This window comes from Chionomys nivalis, chromosome 25 (genome assembly GCF_950005125.1).
Source record: "Chionomys nivalis chromosome 25, mChiNiv1.1, whole genome shotgun sequence".
Lineage (NCBI taxonomy): Eukaryota > Metazoa > Chordata > Mammalia > Rodentia > Cricetidae > Chionomys > Chionomys nivalis.
The window spans coordinates 19,322,621-19,345,314 of NC_080110.1; positions in this window are offsets into that span (position 1 = coordinate 19,322,621).

Sequence of the window (22,694 nt, forward strand, 5' to 3'; positions counted from 1 at the left end):
TTTTACCTTGCAAAGTGAAGCGTGGCTCATTTCTTTTTAAAGTTCATTTTTAGCTGGGTGTATACACAGGTATGTGTATTTGCATAGGAATGCCGGTGCCCATAGAGACCAGAGAGGCTGTTGGATCCCCTGGAGTTGTGGTGACAGGACTATAACCTGCCTGGGTTAGGTGCTGGGAACCGAACCCTAGTCCTCTTCAAGAACAGCAAGCACTATTAATCACTGATTCCATGTGCTTCAACTCCTTCCTCTGCTCGTTATTCTCTCTGTTCCTTGACTGAGGAATTTAACCACCCTAGAAATGAATTTCTTCATTCATAAGCTAAGATAATAATGATAAATTCTCTTTAACAGTGAATCAGAAACCCCAGTAGTGTCTGTAAGAGCTACTTGTGTAGATATTTAAATTAGTATATACAAAGTGCTTGGAATAATGGCTGGCTCAGGAAACCTAAGTCATTATTACAGTCATACCATAGTAAATAAAGAAATGGGAAAAGGGCCTAGCAGTGAGAATGGGAAGTAGGGTGTCTGTTAAAGTCAACGTGTATCTCAGAAACCTGAAACTGTGCTTTAGAATGAATGAATGAAGTTCTTAAATGACCATAACATGGAAACTGAAATACTGAGCCAAGACCTCTAACCCTCGGAATGACTTCAGGGATGCTAAAGCGAGATTTCAGCTTACCAACTACCAGCTCAGAACAGATTTTCCTTTCTTTTGGGAAAACTGTCCTCCACATGAAGGAAAAGAATAATTCTGGTCACCCTAGTGAATCTGAATAAAGAGAGGAGAAAGATATTAGGATTTGAAAATCACTTATAAAAAAGAAAATGACCAAGAGTTTTAGGGTTTGTAACTGAAGTAACCAAGATGGCAGTGAGGAATTCCCTTCCTCTGATCTTTACTCAGCCCCCAGAACACAGCTACCACATGCAATAAGAGAGAAACCTTGAAGGGACCAAATATTAGTCATAAGTTACTCAACCCAGTCAAGCAAGCTTGGTCAGAGGCCTGGATCACATATTCTAGAATCCTAGTAAAATTATTGTGCCATTTCAAAATCATCACAAAAATTTCTTACCAGTTAGTGGAAAATCATTCATGTAAATATTAAATCCATTTGAAAAAGTAAAACAAAAACTTTTAAAAACCTTCATTTCTAGGGACCTTTTTTTTTATTATTATTTCTATTCAGAAGTAATCTCCAGGACTTTGAATGTTGCCGGCCACTGTGCAATACTATGTCAAAATCCTGGAAAAGTACTCAAATTCAACAAAGGACTGCTGTTTTCTAAGGGCTTGGTGACCTTGAAGTATGTATTTCCACAGTAGTCAGATGCATAATTTTATATTACAAATATAAATTTATTTTTAACATGCAATTTCATGGAAGTATAAAACACAGACTTTTTTTTTCTCTGCCTGTTAAACAGTAGATCTAGCTGCTTGGGCGATTTAGAGCTCCCTTAGATGAAGCGGGTAGAAGAGCTGAGCTAGCGGAGCATGTAAGTGACGCAATCATGGATCAAATATAAGTCAGCCCAACACATGGGGGTATTATTTGGAGCATTTTTTTTTTTTTTTTTTTTTTTGCTGGCATATGTTCACATGACATTTCGGCTGGGTAATTGTAGGCTTTAGCTTATGCATACCAGCCGGACAGAAGAATCCCTCAAAGAATGAAGAGAGACTTTATTCAAAGGCGTACAGTGGAAATGTAGCCCTCACAATGGGGTTCCTTTACCAAGCAGCACTGGGTGAGGAGTATGTGATCCATCACACATGGTCTTCTATCGTGACAGCCGGCTGACACAAAAGGGAACGACAATCGCAGTACTGTACTAGTGCAGCGCTTGCTGAAGCTGAATCTCCCTACCCCAAAGACAGTTTCCACAATGACGAGACCAGAGTTTTTCCTTTTACTATTTTCTTAATGTAAGAATAATGCTTCCACCTGATGTGGAAGGGAAAAGCCAGGCACACATGTGACAACCGCTAGCAGATAAGGCATTTGTCTCAAGGGGGAAAAATAATAGAACAAAGTATGCCTGGAAAGAATTATACTCAGGCAGATTCTTTGAGGGCAAAGGAAGGAGATTAGATATGCTAAGACAATGATAAATATTGTGTTTCGAGTGAATGAAATTTTCAAAAATTAAAAACTTGTACTGAGTTTCAGCAGTTGAAGAGTACTCCCTACTCTTGTAGAAGACCTGGGTTTGGTCCTCCCAAACTCACTACCAGGTAGCTCATGGCTGACTATGACTCCAGTTCCAACAGTCCAATGCCTTCTTCTGGTTCCATGTCAACAGCATGCATGCAACACACACACACATGTAGACAGACATAGTACAAACACACATAAAGAAACATTCTCAAAAATATCTAACTGAAGGATACATGCAGATGTGGTCAAGAAAAACTTTCTTTTTAAAGATTTCTTTATTTTCATTGAAATGATTGTATTCCTGAATGTATGTCTGTGTACCACAAGCAGGGCGGAGGCCAGTCAAGGTCAGAGAGTGTAGAATCCCCTGGAACTGGATTTACAGAGAGTTGTGATCAAACCCAGGTAGGTTCCCGGAAGAGCAGTCAGTGCTTTTAATCACTGGCAATCTCTCAAACCCAAATCATTCTTGTTATACTAGAAATTTATGTCTTTAGATTGGAAAGATCCTATCTGACTTAGTTGTTTCAAAAACTTGATGGGGCCGGGCTGTGGTGGCGCACGCCTTTAATCCCAGCACTCGGGAGGCAGAGGCAGGCGGATCTCTGTGAGTTCGAGACCAGCCTGGTCTACAAGAGCTAGTTCCAGGACAGGCTCCAAAGCCACAGAGAAACCCTGTCTCGAAAAACCAAAAAAAAAAAAAAAAAAAAAAAGAGACAAAAACTTGATGGGAAATTATTCAAAAGAGGCTACTACAACCATTCCAAGTGTGCTTCATAACCCAAAAATTAAACAGCAGAAAGAAATGCATATGCTGGCCACTGAAATGGATACAGAAAAATATACATATGCACTGTTTGTTGGAGCAAAATATGGGAAGCAACCTAAATGCTCTTTGGAAAATAGAATAATGGTGTGTCTAGACAATAAAACTAATGTTTAGCAACGAGCTTTTCTTACATTCTCTTAAAGACAAAACATACCACACATACTCTGTATGGTTCCACAATTCTATTTATCTGAGGTTGAAAACAGGCCAAGCTCATGGTCAGAAAGCTGGAGACATTCTGGTTTTTGTCTTTGTGCTGGTACGTCAGATGCATATAAAAACCATTTTACATACATTTTAACTATAAATATAAATAAATATAATAAAGTAGATATACTTTATTAAAGTCCATCCCAATTATTCACTTTTCTGCTTGTATATCATAATTTCACCACTATCCTAACTACTCATCATAAAGAAGATTGTGAACAGAAGTCCTGACTCCATGTCTTCCAAGCTGCACAACCCTGAACAAGCTAAGTCTCGATCTCACCTCTTCACTTCAGAGAACAAGGATCTCAGTTACCTCAAAGAGTTACTATAATTACATAAGCTGGTGGGCTTGGCACTAAATCAGTATCCAGCAAATGAAAGTTCTAATATTAGTTAGTCCGGGTCATGAGACAGACTGAACCCTCAGTGGGCAGCTGTAAACGCGAACACCCTGAGAGCTAGAAGGAATGCCATGAAAGAGAAGGCTCATGGCAGGAAAGATAAGGAGTAAGACCACTTCTAAGCAAGAGCCATCAACAGTGCCAAGTGCTGCTGAGAGGTCAATGCAGATAAGGAGAGAACAGATCTGGAATACAGAAGGCAAGGACGAGTTTTGCCTAAACAGATCTAATGACGCTAGCAGCAGAGCTCAGCCTATAGCAGTTAAAACACAAAAGAGAAGCGAAGGAGGAGTGTGTGTGTGTATGTGTGTGTGTGTGTCTGTGTCTGTGTGTCTGTGTGATAGGTCTTTCAAGACAAGTGACTATATGTAGAAAAAGAAAACGAGAAAAGGTGAAAGCAAAGTAGGGGAGGGGAAGGTAAAGGAGAGAAGAAGAGGACGTGGGAGAGGGGAGTAAGGAAGGAAAGAGGAAAGTAAGGAAGGGAAGGATAGGGAAGAGGAGAGAAGGGAAGAGGAGGGAGGGGTGGTAAAGAAAAGAAGAACAGAATAAGGTATAGGAGGGGAGGGGAGGAAAGAAGGTGGAGGGAAGGGAAGAAAAGAGGAGGGAAAGGAAGAAGAGAGGAGGGAAGGTGAGATAAGGGAAGGGAATAGGAGGGGAGGAGAGGGGAGTGAAAAGGAGGGAAGGAAAGAGGAGGAAAGGGAAGGGAAGAAGACAGAAGGGAAAGGAAAAGGGGGAAGGAAGGGAAGGGAAGGAAAGGAAGAGGAGAAAGGGGTAAAGAAGAGGAGAGGAATGAAAGGAAGAGGAGAGAAGAGAAGGGAAGAAGAGGGAAGAGAAAAGAGGGGAAGGGACGGAAGATGAGAGGAGAGAAGGGAAGAGGAGGGGAAGGGGCAGAAAGAAAGAGAAAGGAAGGGAAAGGAAGAGGAGGGAAGAGAAGAGGAGAGGTGGGAAGGGAAGAGGAGGGGAGGAAGGGAGATGATCAAAGGCAGAAGAGGATATGAAATTAAAGAATATTTTAACTGAATCTTTTTACATATGAAAACTCAACAGAAATTGTAACAAGGAGACTGCAAGAGTGACAAAGTGAGGCTCACAAGGAGGTGGAGGAAATGGAAAGCCAAGTGTAAGGCGTTACCTTGAGCAAGGGCAAGGACATCTCTTCTTGGGTACCAAGAGGAAAAAGAAGAAAGGATGGATACAGATGCTCAGTCACTGATGAAGTTAATAAGACAGTTTCAGTTTCTCAGTGAAGAAACTGCAGTCATAGTTAATGATAATGAAGGTGGAATTGAGAGAATACAAGATAAAATAAAATGTTCTTTAAAAATTATTAGGCTGTATGGAAGAGACACCATAGGAAACTGCTGCTGACTTTGGCACTACCACCTACATTTTAGCATGATCCTAAGTAAACAGGATGTGGAAACAACCCAAATGTCCACAAGTAAATGAGTTATATAGGAAAATGTGTTAAATGTATACAGTTTGGAATACTATTCTTTTTTTTAGAAGAAGATTCTGTTCTTTGTGTCAGCATGAATGAGTCTGAAAGACAATTTGCTGAATGATCTGAGCACAGCAAAGGAGAAACAGCATCTTCTCACCTTCAGTAGAGATCTAGGGAAGTTGGAATTGCCAAGCACAGTGGTACATGCCTGTCATGGCAGCTTTTGGAAAGTAGAAGCAGGAAGAACAAGAGTTTGAGGACAGCTCTAGCTTCCTAGTGAGTTCAAATCCAATCTGAACTATGTGAAACCCTAAATCTCAAAAAAAAAAAAAAAGAAAAAGAAAGAAAGAAAAGAAGGAAGGAAGGAAGGAAGGAAGGAAGGAAGGAGGAAGGGTGGGAGGGAGGGAGGGAGGGAGGGAGGGAGGGAGGGAGGGAGGGAGGGAGAAAGGGAGGGAAGGAAGATAGAAGAAGAGAGGATAAGAGAGGAGAAGATCAGAAAGTAGAGGAAAGGAAGGGAGGGGAGCAAAAGGTACAGGAGGGGAGGGTACGGGAGGGTACGGGAGGGGAGGGGAGAGGAGAGGAGAGGAGAGGAGAGGAGAGGAGAGGAGAGGAGAGGAGAGGAGAGGAGAGGAGAGGAGAGGAGAGAAGAGAAGAGAAGAGAAGAGAAGAGAAGAGAAGAGAAGAGAAGAGAAGAGAAGAGAAGAGAAGAGAAGCACCCAGAGTGAGGTAACCAAGATGTCAAAAGACAAATATTGCATGTTTTCTTTTATATGCAAATGCTATCTTTTAAGCTCCAGATATGTATGTTCAATTAGAATAACCACAGAGGTTAGGTAGCTAATAAGAGACAAAGGGGAGATCTTCCAAGGAAGGGAAAATAGAAACTTCTTATGACACAGATACAGAGAGAAGACAAATGGGTAAACTCAATAAAGCATGAGTTTCTTGCAACGTTTATGCAAGAGAGGAATCAATGGTCAGAAATTGAACTCAAAACATGTTAAACATAAAGGACAATGAGGGTTAGGGTTATATAAGTGGAAACCTTAGTGTAGTCGTGGTTTCAGGGGCCTTTGTCACTGCCAAGCTTTCCTTCTCCGTTCCTTGACTCTTTTTTTCTTTTCTGTCTGCTCATTTTTTCAGGAAATGTCTTCCTTGGTGGCAAAGGGATACAACTAAATCTTAATTTCTTGTAACAGAGTAATCTTCCCATCCCACCCCCAGGAAATACATGTTTCCTATTCATTTCAGAAATTATTTAAAAAATGACTCCCATTGTCCCTTCTTAGCCCTAAGTCAATCGATGCAGGACAAGAAATGGAGTACCCTGATCAGCTATTCCCAGAACTGGGAGAGGAAGCCAGTCCCTATCAACAACATGGAGCAGAGTGACTTTTGTTTTTCTTTTTGTCTTAGGATAGAGATATGCAGGGTTGACAAAACCAAACAGGGGGACTCAAAACCTAAAACTTATCTTCATTTTATTTCCAAGTATCTCTTTGGAATTCAAACTAGACAATTTTTTCACCCAGACTTAACCATACATTTATTTTACTGTTTTGGAATATCCAAATTTTACCTTATACTTTCCATTGTCTCTCATAGATAGATAGATGGATAGATACATACATACATACATACATACATACATACGTACGTACATACATACATACATAGATGATAGATAGATACATACATACATAGATACATACATAGATAGATACATAGATAGATGGATGGATAGATAGATAGATAGATAGATAGATAGATAGATAGATAGATAGATAGATAGGGATATATAGATATAATCTCCCTGTCCTTCTATTCCTGGGAGCATGCCATCTACATTGAAACCATTTAAAATTATTCAATTATGAGATGGGTGTGGAGGATACAAGCCTGTAATTCTACTACTGGGGTGATCAAAGTAGGACTGTGGGAATAAGGTCAGGTAAGATCCTATCTCAAGAAAACAAAAACAAACAAAACAACTCTTAAGTACAAAGATGTGAAATGAAGGAAAATCTGCACCAGTCTCATGTGCATCTGCTATTCTACTTACATTTTTAGCAAGTATATATTGATAGTCTAAATTGAATTGGCGTTGACTTAGGAGTTAATGGCAATTCATTGGGCGTGTCTACCTTCTAGTCAGTTACTTTGTCATTTTCTATTGCTCTAAAAAGGAAAGCCAATATATTAACACATCACTAACAGCATTTATAACTGTTGGTGGCCCAAGTCATGGCTGGCTTCTGTGTGTTGCTACTTCCGTAACCTCACTGGTCTTCCATCTGCTCTTCCCCATGGATAGGGCAACATCCAGTTCTGGGGCTCATTTTTGCCTGTCAAAGTTGTTTCTCATCCTGCTCCAAAATCCAGTTTCCAAATAAGCCCCTCCTGACCTGTTTAATGATATCCAACACTTGAAGTTCATTTCCTCTTTCATGCAACTGCCCTGGGCACATCTCCTTGATTTGACTTGCTACATCTATGGCTTTAACATTCTTTGTGTGTTTGCTTGTTTAAGCTCTGCCATGTTTATTACATCATAAACTCTAAGAATTTAGAAACTGTGCTTGTGGTTGTATACTTACCATTCAGTATGCCACTAGTACCCAAGCAAATGATTCTATAGAAAGGGAATCAATCAATTTATGTATTAAAATTTGTTATTCTGCTTTTGATTTCGGAGACAAAGTGTCATATAATCCAGGCCAGCCTTGAACTCATTAGGTAGTCAAGACTGACCTTGAACTCCTATATTCAAAATGCAGAAATAAAAACTCATTTATAAATGAAATTCTAGACCGTGACCAAATACTTTAACATTGTCTAATTATATGCAGCATAATGCATAATTGTGTCTGCTTAATAGCGGATGCTATATGTACCTTGGCATCCGCATTATTGTTTATATATCAGTGACTCTCCATGAAAAATATCTCTTCACTTTGTACCCTGGAGGACTCATTATCTCTCCAGGGGCAGATGGAGATAGATACATACATAAATTGATAACATCCCTCTTTGCAAAATTAAAGATGTTGGCCATCTCCTTCTTTGGCAGCTGCCCCATTTGCATAATTGCATTTGGCTTTCTCAATTTCCCCTGAAGCTGCAGATGAATAAGGCACTGCTCTGCATTTGCATTTTGAAAGGTTTATTGTGCTGCATTAAATGGTTACCACCAGCTGCAGCCTTAGACCTGGCTCGTTGGGTGAAGTTTCTTTGTGCAGGCTAACGACACTGAGAATTTTTCAATCAAATACATCCGTCAGTTTTCATGGGCTTATACGAACTCAATGTTTCTGCAGTCTTCAGCTAGAATAAACATTATAAACATTCCTATGGTAGCATTCCTACAACTCTGCTCAGTGGTAGTTAACGGGAGGTTAGCGAGGGTTTGCTTGCTAAGAACTGTGCCCCTAGAATGGCATTATATCCAGCCCAGGAAACAGTATACAAGCAGGCTTTATTCCTCTTATATACAACAAAGACTGATAGTGTCATTTAATCGATATACATAATCAGTCAGATATCTAAAGTGGAGAAGAGATTCTCATACACTTAAGATCCATTACGTCAACCTTCTGAGAAACAAACCCCATCTACCTTGTAACGCAAGATTGACATGGGGTGAGCTTCTTCAGACTTCATTCAACCTCTTTAATGGACAGAATGAATTCAGAGCCTATTAAATAGCTTAGGATAGAAGTCTTGTGCACTAAACTCCATATTTAATGGTGGATAACAAACCTTTCAGGTATTCTTAGGAGGTTTCATGAATTTAATATAGATAGATAGATAGATAGATGATAGATGATAGATAGATAGATAGATAGATAGATAGATAGATAGATAGATAGATAGATAGATATTGAGGGTCAGTGTTAAGCACTGAGAATATTTTTAAAATGGAAGTGGTTTTCTATACTCACCGGGAGTACTTATTATTTCAATAATCATGGGTATGTATACATATGCATTCTAACATATGTACAATGAACAAATAAAACAAAATGCTACAAGTGTCAGGCTTGAAATCTTACCTGAGAAATGAGGCTGGAGATGGAAAATCTATCAGTTGAAGTATGAGAGGCAATTATTTCTTTTTTTATTTAATATTTATTTATTTATTATGTTTACAATATTCTGTCTGTGTATACGCCTGCAGGCCAGAAGAGGGCACCAGACCTCATTACAGATGGTTGTGAGCCACCATGTGGTTGCTGGGAATTGAATTTAGGATCTTTGGAAGAGTAGGCAATGCTCTTAACCGCTGAGCCATCTCTCCAGCCCCCATGGAAGTGGTTTTCTATACTCACAGGGAGTACTTATATGAAGTCAAACACTATTTCAGTAATCATGGGTATGCATACATATGCATTCTAACATATGTACAAAGAACAAATAAAACAAAATGCTACAACAGTCAGGCTTGAAATCTTATCGGAGAAATGAGGCTGGAGATGGAAATCTATCAGTTGAAGAATGAGGGGCAATTATTTCTAACAAAGGAAACAGTGTTGAGAGAATTTCCTCTTTTCCAGGGGTTTGGGGTATGCATGTTGTCACTGAAATATAGGAACTGAACAAAAGAGTAGTCAAATTAGAAGTGGACACAGAACACAGACTGATAATTCCTTCAAAGTTATCTTAGCCTCTCTCCAAAAATAATCCTGAGAAGGCACTGAAGGGATTATTTTAGGTGCAAAAAAAATATCAATGGACTCAAAATTCCATTCGTAAGCACTGTGTGGCCACAGTAGAAGTACCTGTAGAAGTGGGGAAGGGGACCTTGGAAAATCAAATAGAATAACTTTGCACAAGTCCAGGCTAGAGAAGGTAGTGGTGTGTGCTAGAGTGGTGTCAATAGAATAAAAAAAAAGTTAATGGTTTCACAGAAATGTAAGAGAGAAATCTGGCAAGCTCTGTTGATTGATGTGGCTTAGACGAGTTGATCCTGGCATCCTTTGAGATGCCCAGACAAAGATAAAGATTTTGAATAGACAGTTGGATATAAGGGTGAAAAACACATGAATCTGAGTGTAGATTCAGGACTTCTCAGACAACTAATAAACACTGGGCCATATGTACAAAAAAAAATTCTATGTAAAATAGAATAATGATCAATAAAGCAATGCACTCTACAGATCACCTACCAAAAGTTCTGATTAGTATTAGATTAGTAGAGTCTCCAGCTCTGAGCTCTCTTACCTCTCTGAGCTCTGCCCTATCTCAGCCTCTTTACAAGAAATTCCTTTCCAGGCACCCACATCTGGAAAATGCCAAGGCAGTCATGTAAAAGACACGTCAGTCTAATGATGGACAGGCAGGTGATACTGGACACCTGCCGCTTTGACCAAAGCTTTGCAGATCCTGTTTTTAAATTCAACTTCCTTTTCCTTTACTAGTCTTCTTTGCACAGACACAGGCTTTTTAATGCATGTGGTTGTGTGCACAGACATATGTGGGAATGGGTGTGTGTTTATGTGAGAGTGGGTGCATGTGTATGTAGAATCACATGTGTGTGTGTGCATGTACAAATGGAGACTGCAGCTCAGCTTCAGGGGTTATCCTCAGGAATACCATCCACCTCTTTTGAAACTTCTCTCTCAGCAGCATGGAGCTCAGCGATTGCAGTAGATTCACTGACCATTGGGCTCCAGAGATCCTCATTTTCCACATCCCTGGGATTAGGATTACAAAGATGTACCATCACACCTAGCATTTTTACGTGGGTTCTGTAATCAAATTCATATTGGCAAGGCAAGAGCTTATGGACTGAGCCATTCTCTACCATCCCCGCTGTGGCTTGATGAAAAGAAATCTGATGCACTCAAAACTTAACCTCAATCACAACTAGTGTAGAGATGTAACCTAATAAAGAGCAGAACGGAAAGAGCAAAGTGCTTACTACCATCACTAGAGAAAGAGAACTCAGCAAAGTAATAAAGAAGGAAAGGCTAGAAAGCTAGATGGCAAATCTAGATGGCATGGTGTCTTAGAAGCTAAAAGAAAACAGAACACATATGTCATACACAAAAGAGAAGAGTGGACAAAAATGGTGGGAACCCAGAAATAAAGAACTGGAGGCGTCCACTGTATTTAAATCATGGGAGTCACTGGTGACCTTGGCCAGCACTGCTACTAACTAGGAACGACAGCCAAGTTGGATGAGGTCGAGGAATTAGAAATGAGACAAGAAATTCACTATATAATGAAAACCCTGGGAGGAAAACACAGAGGGGGTTTTGAAGAGACTATGGTCTTCGAGAAAGAGCTGTTTTGAGATCGAAGGAGAGTGCATAGGTTTCTACATAACTGGGAATCATCTGCCTGAGATGCTCGGTAAACAGCAGCGTGAAGGATCACTGAAAATGAGGAACCGAGTGAGAGTCTCAGCGGAGAGGGATGGGATTCTAAACACAGGTGGTGAGATCAGCTGGTATCCAAATACAAAAATAGAGGAAGAAGAGAACGTGGGCCCGGATGGAACAATATGGGATCGGTAGCAAGAAGCTGAGGGAGTTCCCATCTGATGCCTTCTGCTTTCTGCGGGAAGTGGGAGGAAAAATTCATCTGTTTAAAATGGGGAGCTGAGAAAGTCCGATGCTTGGATAGAATGCAGAATTTTCACAAAACAGCTGTCACGGAGAGGAAGAGACTTGCCAGGGACACAGACAATGACAGGCTTCATGAGATGAGTGCATTGGCACCTTTCTGCTCCAAGGAGTGGCTTCTGTGGGATGTTCCAGGTTGCTTGGGTTATGGACGTCAAGAAGGCACACTGATGAGTCATCGGGAGCTGAGAGTATCTGCGAGAGCATTACTTCCACAATTGACTGTGGGTTCTAAACCAGATAAATGATAACAAAAGGACACGAAGAGATGAGTCTCAGTTGGGAGAGGGCTTACTCAGCCTGCATGAGAGCCTGGTTTCCACTCCCATCACCACATCGTACATGCCTGTCACCCTGGCACCCATGAGATAATGGCTAGATGACCAGAAATTAAGGTCACTCTCCACTATAAAGTGAGTTCGAGATCAGCCTTGGAACATGAGACCCTGTCCCAAAAAAGGAAGAAAGGGGGAAGAAGAGAAGAGGTGAGGGGAGAGGAAGGGGGCAGGAAAGAGATGGGAGAGGTAAAAGAGAGGCTGGAACAGCATACTAAGGTTGTGCTTCTCAAGGATTGGGGGTCTTGACAGTATCAGGAATAAGATTTGAGTTGAGAGAGAGACCTGGGAGTCTGTATGTGTGAGAGTTCTCAAGAAATACTGATAGTGCTGGCTACATATCAGACTTAATGGGAATAAGAAATTAGGCATCCAAATAAGATCAAACATACTGTTGAATTTGAGGAGAGAGAGAGGTGAAGAGATCCCTCTTGGGTCCCTCAACTAGATGCCTTCCAGTGTGTCTCAGGAGCTCCAGAGGGCAAGCAAGGCTAATCTGTAAAGTGGTGGATGAGGAAAAAGGCCTTGTAACCTAGTAGGATCAACAGCCAAACTGGAGGAGGTTGAGGATGAGGACTTTAAATACATGAGAATAGTCAGGCAGGGGAATGGACGCGGGCAGAACTTCAGGGAAGAAATGTCCTGATGTAAGAGAAAAACAAATCCAGATGACTCAAAATGGATTATTTCACCTTAGGATCAAGCGATACAGAAAGATCAAAAAGACCAAACAAAACAAACCAACCAACCAACCAACAACAAAAACATTTTTCTGTCCATCAAACCAAACTTTCTCAAAACACTGTAATTTGACTTTTAGTTCTTAAATAAATAAAGTTTTTTTTTCCTCTTAAAGAGAGATCAAATGCTGAACAGACTCAACCCCTGGAGCCTGTATTCAACAACAAAACAAAAATGACAAATAGCAACATCTATAATTAATGATTAACTAAAATATTTGTGACAAGTTTAAGAGAAAAATAAGATTGGGCTAAAAGGTTGTGCTATTAACGAGTCATGATGGTTTAATGTTCAGCTTTCATTCTAACTGCTGCTTAATTTTCTTTAAGTGCCTTCCATGCAGTGGTTCTGCCTTCGAAATGGGTAACCTTGTGGTGATGTTTCCCTTTTTGGGGAAAGCATTCTAAATTTTAGATAGGGGGAATACTGATGAAGCAGAAAATAGATACAACTACAACTTCAAACATATTGCTCCAATGTGTCATGTATGGGAGCTCGTGTTTATATATGACATAGCACCATTTACAATGACATGAATTCTCAAAATAAACCCTCCGGACCACGGATAAGTGTCCTTATCAGAGTACAAGTAAGTGGAAAAGTTATACAAGCAGAAAGTCATGGCAGAGAGTCTCCGGGGAAAGTATTCAGGATGTGGTGAGCAGTGCTGTGTAAACTACCCATGCAAGCCAGGATGCTCTGACCATAGGAAAACACCCCAAGCCTAAGCAATCGCTTCATAACATTACACTGAATAAAGGGGGAACCTCTGGCATGATGACATACCAGTAGGGCAAGAAGCAGGATGTCCTGATGCTGCACGCGACGCACGAAGTGGCAAGCATCTACCTCATGCTCACCCCCAGCAAATGTCTACTCCATTCTCACCCTGGCAAAAAAAAAAAAAAAAAAAAAAAAAATACATCATTGGGCAGAAGTCGCGATTTACCATGAAGCGTTTGTAGTCATGTACAAAAGGAGCTGATTACCTATAGGGTATGGACTCATAAAAACATCAGAAGTTCACAGTTTCACTTAAGATAAGAAGCTTATCAGTATCATGAAATGAGTCGGCTCTGTCTGGGTGAGTTAGATTTACCTTGACAAGAAAGAACACACATTACAGGCTCTGGGCCCGGCTCCTCTCTGTGAAAACACCTCCCTCTATTCCGGGGTACCATGATATAAAGTTTCATGTGACATTTTTATGGGAAAAACATTCCTTAGTGGCATATTCTCACCTAAAATGGGAACAATGCAGGTTTGGGAGGGTTTGAAGCTTTGTACTCATAAATGGGGAGGAACATCAAATTCTCTGTCTCTCTGTGTTTCTATATCTCTGTCTCTCTCATGCATTCACCTGCGTACACATATACACACATTCTATCTCATCCTCTCCCCCTTCTTCCCTTCTTCCCTGCCTCTGTTTCTCATCTCTCTCCTCCACCCTCGCTCATCCCCCTCCTGGTCCCTCTCCCATAATTTCTCCCTCTCTCTCTTTCTGTTTCCATCTCTCTTCCCCCTCATATTTTCTTTCTTTCTCTTGTTTTCTGTCGCTCTCTCTCTCTCTCTCCCTCCTGTTCAAAAGAAAGACTAAGTTTTTTTGACTCACAGGTTTTATTTTTAACCTTTTAATAAATCGCCTGATGCTTTAGCTCACGGTGTACTCAAAATAGGGACCACAAATTAAAAGACCTTCAGGGGTCACACAGATAAGGCAGTGAAGTGAAGTCACCCTGTCAGGTCCAGGAAAGTATGCAGTGTGAGTACTTGGCAGCCAGTAAAGGACATGACCCACGGCCTCTCGCGGGTGTTTACTCACCTCCAAGCAGTTGTCACACATGGAAATGGAGGCCTCCTGCTGCCAGATGTTACCAATTTTCATGCTAAACTGTAAATCTGAATTTTTATGTGCTGTCCCGTGGACTTTTCAATATGGCAACAACTCAACTGTTGCTTAGAAATGTAGGGTGACTTCTAACTTCTAACTCTAGAAGAGTTCGGTGAGTTCATAAATTACCACACCCTCTCTGTCCGAAACATTCAGCCATGATTAGAACTATTTAAAGAGGATAAAAGCATTAGGACATTAGCTGGGTACAAAATCAAGATAAATATCTCCATGAACCACAAACAGAATGTGGAGCCAAGGAAGTGGGGAGAGGCTAGTGGCCAGGTCGAGGCAGCTTGCTGGCAACTGCTGCCAAGTTGAGACTTCTGTAAACATGGAGGAATCTTAAACAGCAATCTACTCGCTGATAGGGATGTGGTTTCATTGGAAATATTGGACCTGCGCAAGAAGGAGAACAATACTGCCTTGAGACCAGGAACTAACCCAAGGACTCTTAAGCACCATGAATATATTGACTCTAAATATATGATAAATTGGGTGCCCCCCAACACCATTCTGCAGGTGTAATGGCTGCTGTTTCCAAAACTCACATGACTCTTCTCCTTTGCTTTTTACAGCAGTGCTAAAACACTAAACAAAACCAACTTAGGAGAAGAAAAACTTTATTTCAACTTATAAGTTATAGTTCACCATCAAGGGGAACCCAGGACAGGAGCTCAAACAGAAACCTAAAGGCAGGAACTGAAGCAGAGACCATAGAGGAAGGCTGATTACTGGCTCGCGTCCAGGCATATGTTCAGTTACCTTTCTTATGTAGGACAGGCCCCCCAGCCTGGGGATAGGACCTTCTACAGTGGGCTGGGCCTCCCTACATCCATCAGAAATCAAGGGAACACCCCTACAGATATATCCACAGGGCGCTCTGATGAGGCAATGCCTCAGCTGAGGTTCCCCCTTCCCAGGTGTGTAAAGGTGACAACTAAAGCCAGTTTTGACGAGGATAATACCTTAAGGATGCAACCATTTTTATTTGTCTATGTATTCAACCACTGAATTTTCTATACCTCTCCTAAGGCAGTTAGCGTATAAAGTACTGGGGGGAAATGGGCAACCAAACGGCCTGTTTCCTCCTGAGGATGCCTTTAATTGACTGGTAAGGGGCCAGTGTGGGAGCCAAGTCACAGACAGATAAATAAATGAACACTATGTCAGAGGATAAGCAGTCTAGGAGAAAGAAAGAAACCAATGTGAGAAGAAAATAAAGAATAAAGTAGAAGTGTGAAGAAGGGCACTAACTCAGATGAAACCGATGAAGGATCAGAAGACCCCATGAGAAGGTGACCCTTCGGGGATCCAGCTACAGAAGCCGACGGCACAGGGAATTCAAAGGCCTGAAGGGGGCAGCGTGTGTGATAGATTCAAAGAATGGCAAGAGAGTCATGTGACACAAGAAAAATGAGCCAAAGAAGGGACAGAGCAAACACCAGAGTGCCACAGAAAAAACAACTTTGGGAGCCTTTATGGCCCTTTTAATTAACAAATGACATTATTTATCGTAGGCCATATAATATTTTGATTCATGCATACATTACAGGACTGTCATATATAGCAAATTAAAAAAGGCGTTATCTCTCATCGTCATCATTTTGTGTGAGCATACTTGATATGGGGTCTCCTGACATTTTTAAAGAATACACTCTATCATCATTAATTACAATCATCATCTTATACAAAATAGTTTTTTTAGATGCATTTATTTTATCCTATGTGTATAAGTAGTTTTGCCTGCATCTATGCATATAAATCATGTTCATGCTTGTGCCCACAGTGGTCAAGAGAAGGTATCAGATTCACTGAGATTAGAGTGACGGACGGTCGTGAGCTACCATGTGGGCCTTAAGCACCAAACCTAGGTCCTCTGTAAGAGCAGTCAGGACTCATAACTGTAGATATATCTCTCCGCCACCCCCCACCCCCGCCACAACATAATTTTAAATTTATTTCTCCTATCTAATTTTGTATTGTTTGGTCAACAACTCAACTGACCACTCATTCCACAGCTTCCCAGTCTTCGGTAACTATCATTCCATGTTCTAATTCTGTAGTTTCAACATCTTTACAATCTTTGCCTTTTGCTCACCATGTGGCGAGAGGCCTCCGGGGTGGTTTTGAGGGGAGGAGGCACACAGTGTGGCCCAGAGACTGAAATGCTCATCCTAGCAGCCTCCTTACTAAAATCTGAAGCAAAAAGTCAGGAAAGAGAAAGAGAGAAGAAGCAAGGAGACTAAAAGTGTGCTGGGAAGACTGGGTGACCCAGAACAAAGAAGATGAAGGCTGGGATAAGGATAGAAATGGTGGAGATGAGGGAAGGTGGTAACAGCCACTTTATATGGGGAAGAGCCGAAGGGTTGTTGTCAGACGCCACACTTGAGGAAAAGGTGAGAGTTGAGAATGACTTCCTGGCTATGAGAATGACACCAATACCTACAAAAACTAGAATGTGTGTGGGCAGGTTACGATTCGAAGGTGGGTGAGATTTTGAGTTGAAGGTTTGAGGTGTGTCAAGTATGACGTATACGGAAGATAATCCAGTGTAAATGTCTAGTAAGGATGCTAAAGGAGAGGAACAAGGCTGTAGATGAAAAGGCAAGGGGGAGAAATACGCAATTTAAATCCACCAGACACTAGATGAGGTCAGAAAAAGGAAAGTGTGCAGACTCATGAGTCAGTGTGGTAGCTGTTCTGTGCATGTGATTTGAGAATTTGAAAAACGCCTATTTAAAGAGTGTAGCAAAAGTTAGAGTAACAAGTCATTCACTATCACTGAGATGGGCAGTTCAAATGGTTCAAGGGAAGAAGGAGTTACTAACACAGAGAAGGTCTCTAACTGAGATTCCTCTTATTTGGATCTGGAGTCCGCTGTCATTGGAAGTAACCCATTGACCAGGAGGCCAGAATAATAAATAAGCCATGCTAAACTCTTTCCAATCCCCAGCAGGGGCTCAGGGGCAAGGGAACCTGTTCTCAAATCATGTAAATGCAGAAAACAAAAAAAGAGATGAAGTTAAAACAAAGATAGTGCGGCGCACCACGCCCATTTGCTCTCTATGCGCCGCCGTACAGTTCGTGAATCGGGCAAGGGGCTGGAGATTGAAACACACAGAGACTCACAGACAGAAAGACACAGGTCATTCTTGATGCCAGAATGTCCCAAGAATTCCCCCTTCATTGTGTTCTGGGGCAGCTTATATAGAGATAGCCATGCCCCAACCAAACGCACCAGAAACCACTCTCCTGCCATCAGGAACTCCTGAGGGTCTCGTGCTCAGAGCAGCTGTAGGCACTCGGGTCAGGGGAAAACAAGCTGTTTACAAGAAATTCAGGATCTGGGGGCTCACTGCTCCCAACAGATAGAGAGGCTGATGGGGCACTCCCAACAGAGTAGGCAAAGAAGAAAAGAATCCAAACAATAGAGCCCTACAATTTCAGGGTTAAAAAAACCAAACAGATTAGGAGTATGGAACTAAGTAGAAATGGATTTTGACTCTTACTCTTGACAGTCTGTAAAATCCCACCCCTTGAATGTGAGCGGGGCTTGTTGCTTGCCTCTACTCAATATAAAAAGTAGTAATTTTTGTATGCCATTAAAGTTTAAATATATATATACTTTAGTAAGTCCAAAGGAGCACTATTCTGGCAAAGAGTCTGGTAGCAAGTTCTAAAATTGCGAGATGTGAGACCACTGGCTTCTCTTTAAATCAGAGCTTTTCTTTGGACATTATATTAAAAGCATTCCTGTTAATCACCATCTAATGCAAATAGAAGCTTACTAAATGAGGGTTGAGAGATTCATTGCTCTATGGGTACCAAAATAAGTTATTAGATATTGGTTTAAGGCTGTGTTCATTAAACGGCATAATAATAAGTCTTTGCCAAGGGTCTGTGACCTGTCTAGCCGTAGGTTTTTTTAGCCTAATAATGGTGTCAAGTATGGGTTTCATCCTGTGGAGTGCGACTTAAGGTCAATCAGAAAGTGACTAGCTTGACCCGATGTTGTTCATGTCACAACTGCACCCGTGGCACATTGTACCACGCCAGTCATTAGTGGAGCTCACAGCACTCATAAGGATATTTGATAGTTACTCTTCTTTCATAGCTTACGTGGCACCTTCAGGCACTTTGAAAGCTAGACGCATACCAGCTGGACTTCTTCATGTTCTGTGGCTCAGATACATGGTATCTTCCGTCTAACATCTCAGACTCAGGAGAAGATATGATGAGCTGCCGTGCTTTTGCTGAATATGCCATATTATCTGCTTTTAGAGAAACGTAGTGGTATAATTAGAAACATAATGGGGTAATTAAGGGAAACCAAAGACTTTAAATATTTTCCTGCCATCATTCTCCCTTATTTAAGAATCGAATTAGTGTACTGTATTACATTAAAAGTTTCTGAATGGAGTTTTATAAAATAATAGTTAAAATAATGTTGGCTAGGGTTTAAGACAAAATTTTCAACAATTTCTAAAATGGTCCCATATATATTTCTACCATTTTGTATTATGTTTTTATGTGAAAGGCCCTCCTTAGCTTTGACGATTACAAAATCAGGATATCCATCCTGAAAAGAACGAGGATTCTCTATGTTCTACAGCATCCAATGTGGGGTTACAATTTAATGTTTTATATGAAAATAAAATCTCGGCCGGGTGGTGGTGGCGCACGCCTTTAATCCCAGCACTCGGGAGGCAGAGGCAGGCGGATCTCTGTGAGTTCGAGGCCAGCCTGGTCTACAAGAGCTAGTTCCAGGACAGGCACCAAAAGCTACGGAGAAACCCTCTCTCGAAAAATAAAAAAGAAAGAAAGAAAGAAAGAAAGAAAGAAAGAAAGAAAGAAAGAAAGAAAGAAAGAAAGAAAGAACAAGGAGAAAATCTCATTAGTATGCAAATTTTCTTTAAAATTGTATGTATAACACAGAATTTTTCTAAAGATACGTGTACTTATATTTGATCTTCAAAGAAAGCCAGATTATCTGTGTTCTGAAACAAAACTAAACATAGTGTAAGAGTAGAGAAGCCAAGCTCAAGTGTGCGTGCAAATGTGTGAAGAAAAGGCAGAAAAGCTTAACTCATCCATGATTTTTTTAATCATTTTGAGGGAAATGCTATTCACATATTACAAAATGCACCACTCAGCTGATTATCGTTTGCGAAACTTAAAGTTGTCAACTCAGAAAATTCAAGACTCTTCATATTCATCTGTTGCCGTTTTAAGAATTTAAGATTTGTGGACTAAAAAGATGTATACAAAGTGATATCGTTGAGCAGTGGTGTTGCATGCCACTAATCCCAGCACTCGGGAGGCAGAAGAAGGTGAATCTCTGTGAGTTTGAGGCCAGCCTGGTCTACAGAGCTAGTTCCAGGACAGCTAGACCTAAACAGTGAAACACTGACTTGAAAAAACAAAAAGGTGATATCATATTCCTAAGCCTCAATAAAAATCCACTGGAAAATATAACAGAAAAATATTCATATATATATATATGTGTATATATATACACACACATATATATATATGCTTTAAAAGAAACATGTTAAATGAAGTGATAGAAAGAAAATAGGAGAACCATAGTGTTATTTGTAAGAATAATACAGAAGAAGAAATGTAGTCATATTAAGGAGTGTTCAGTATGTTCTCCGTAGAAAGTTCATGAGCAGGGACTTATAGAAACATTGTAATTAGAGAAACCAATTCTGAAATTAATTTAAAGAAATCCATTTAGTCTAAAAAAATGCAGAAAATGGGGTGCAAAGATATGGAGTCCTTAGGCATATATATGTCCAGAGCCTCTTTCATAGGAATTCTTATACCATTCATGGTTGTTTTGCACATCACCCACCGTACCCCAAAAGCCTCACGGCTATACCATTACCTCCGGGCTTAGCAATCTGACATACGAATATTGGTAGAAAGAAACCATGGCTGGGACACAAATTCTATGCTGTCTTTGAAATTTTCAACTGGTATATGTTTGCATATATATTAAGAACCAGAATGCAGAAAATTACAATTAAATGATCTGCCTCGTGGAGACCTCCATCTACTGACAGGGTGAATGGAGACACGGCAGTGCTCATGACTTGGTTATTCCGATCCAAGTCTGCAATGGCTCATACTCCAATTTTGTGGATTTCTTTTTTTTATTATTTTTAAGATTATATTATATCATTTCCTCTTTCCCCTTCCTCTCTCCAAACCCTTCCATAAACCCCTCATTGTTTTTAAAATTCACGGTCTCTTTATTTGCCAGTGGCTGTCATATATTCATGTGTGCATTCCTAAATCATAAATACGATCTGTTCAGTCTGTATGCTGTTAGTCGTGTGTGTGTTTCTGGTGTGTAACACTTTCCCAATCAGTTTGTGACTGGGTGTACTCATCTGGCAAAAGAGAACATAAATAAAAAACTATCTTAAATGGTTGTTATGATGGTTATATACCATGATATTTCTAATATTTCCATATTTCTATGGAACCACAAGGGTAATTGCACATCCACGTTTATTGCTGCTCTCTTCATAATAGCAAGGAAATAAAACGGATAATGGATCATGAAAATGAAGTTCGTAGGTGTAATGGATCATTCATCCATAAAGAAAAAGTAAATCATTAAACATGCAGGAAATCTATTAGATTGGAAAATATTATATCCATATCCAGTTAAGTAACTCAGGCTCAGAAAGACATATATCTCATGTTCTAATATGTGGATCCAGCCTCCTAACTTTTTTTACTTTTTTTAAAAATATTTATTTATTATGTATACAATATTCTGTTTGTGTGTATGCCTGCAGGCCAGAAGAGGGCACCAGACCCCATTACAAATAGTTGTGAGCCACCATGTGGTTGCTGGGAATTGAACTCAGAACCTTTGGAAGAGCAGGAAATGGTCTTAACCTCTGAGGCATCTCTCCAGCCCCACCTTCTAACTTTTTATACGTGCATCTATGCTAGAATTAGTATGTGTAAACCATACAAAAGTAAGTAGAGACCCATGACGTGGGAAGAGATTTTTTTTAAAACGGGAGTATGGTAAAGTGTATTCAATATGAAAATGGGAGGAAGAACACATGGGGTAGAAAGGATTAAGCAAAGAAGGAAGCAGGGAGATAAAGGAGAGGGGGGTTGAGGGGTAAGTCAACCAAAACTAATGGTATGTATGGAAAAGTCATACATCATTCTGATACTTGGTATGCTCATAAAAAAAAAAAAAGTTGATAGCTGAATGGAGTTTTCCTGTCTAGGTAAATAAAGCTGCTCCAAGAAACCACCGTTCCTTAACTGAAAATATAGGACTAGGTTACTTCTCTGTATGTTGTTGGTCACAGAGACATGAGACTCCTCACCCCCCCCCACCCCCGACCAAAGCCATACAGCCAAATCACTTCTATTGTTGGTAGTTTTCCAGAACTAGTTGGTAAGACCTTGTTGCTGAGAAAGCCACACACCTTGGTTGTAGGACCCAGAGAGACCAAGCTGGAACTGGTCTGGAGGTTTCTTCCCTACTAGCGAGCTCCCACCGAGCTGGAAGGTGATGTGCAAACCACTTGAGGACCTGGCATCAAGATTCATATTCTCCTGTGGACCCTGTGTCTATACCAATTGGGAAAGATGAGCCCACTATTAAAAGAGTGGCAAGTCTATTATAGCAGTAGCCAGCCATTTTCCGACTGTATTCGATGCTTATTCCCCAGGAAGGAATTCACATGTGGGAGTATAAACCTGGTCAAAAGCCTGTGGCTGAGAATGTCATAGTCCCTAGTAACAAAACTACTTTCTATTGTTTTGCTAAATGGACATGATGTGTCTGTCAAATTGCCTTCTAAATAACTGTTTATGGCTCTAAATTAGTATTGCTGTCAGCTTTGATCAGAGAAGCTTAAACAATAATAAGTGATCATTATAAAGACTCATAATTGGTCAAAGCACGGAGAATAAGTGACTGTCGAATGCCCAGATATAAGTAAGACATCTATGACACCCCTACCAAGGCTCTGGAAATGTCTCAGAAGGGGCTGAAAT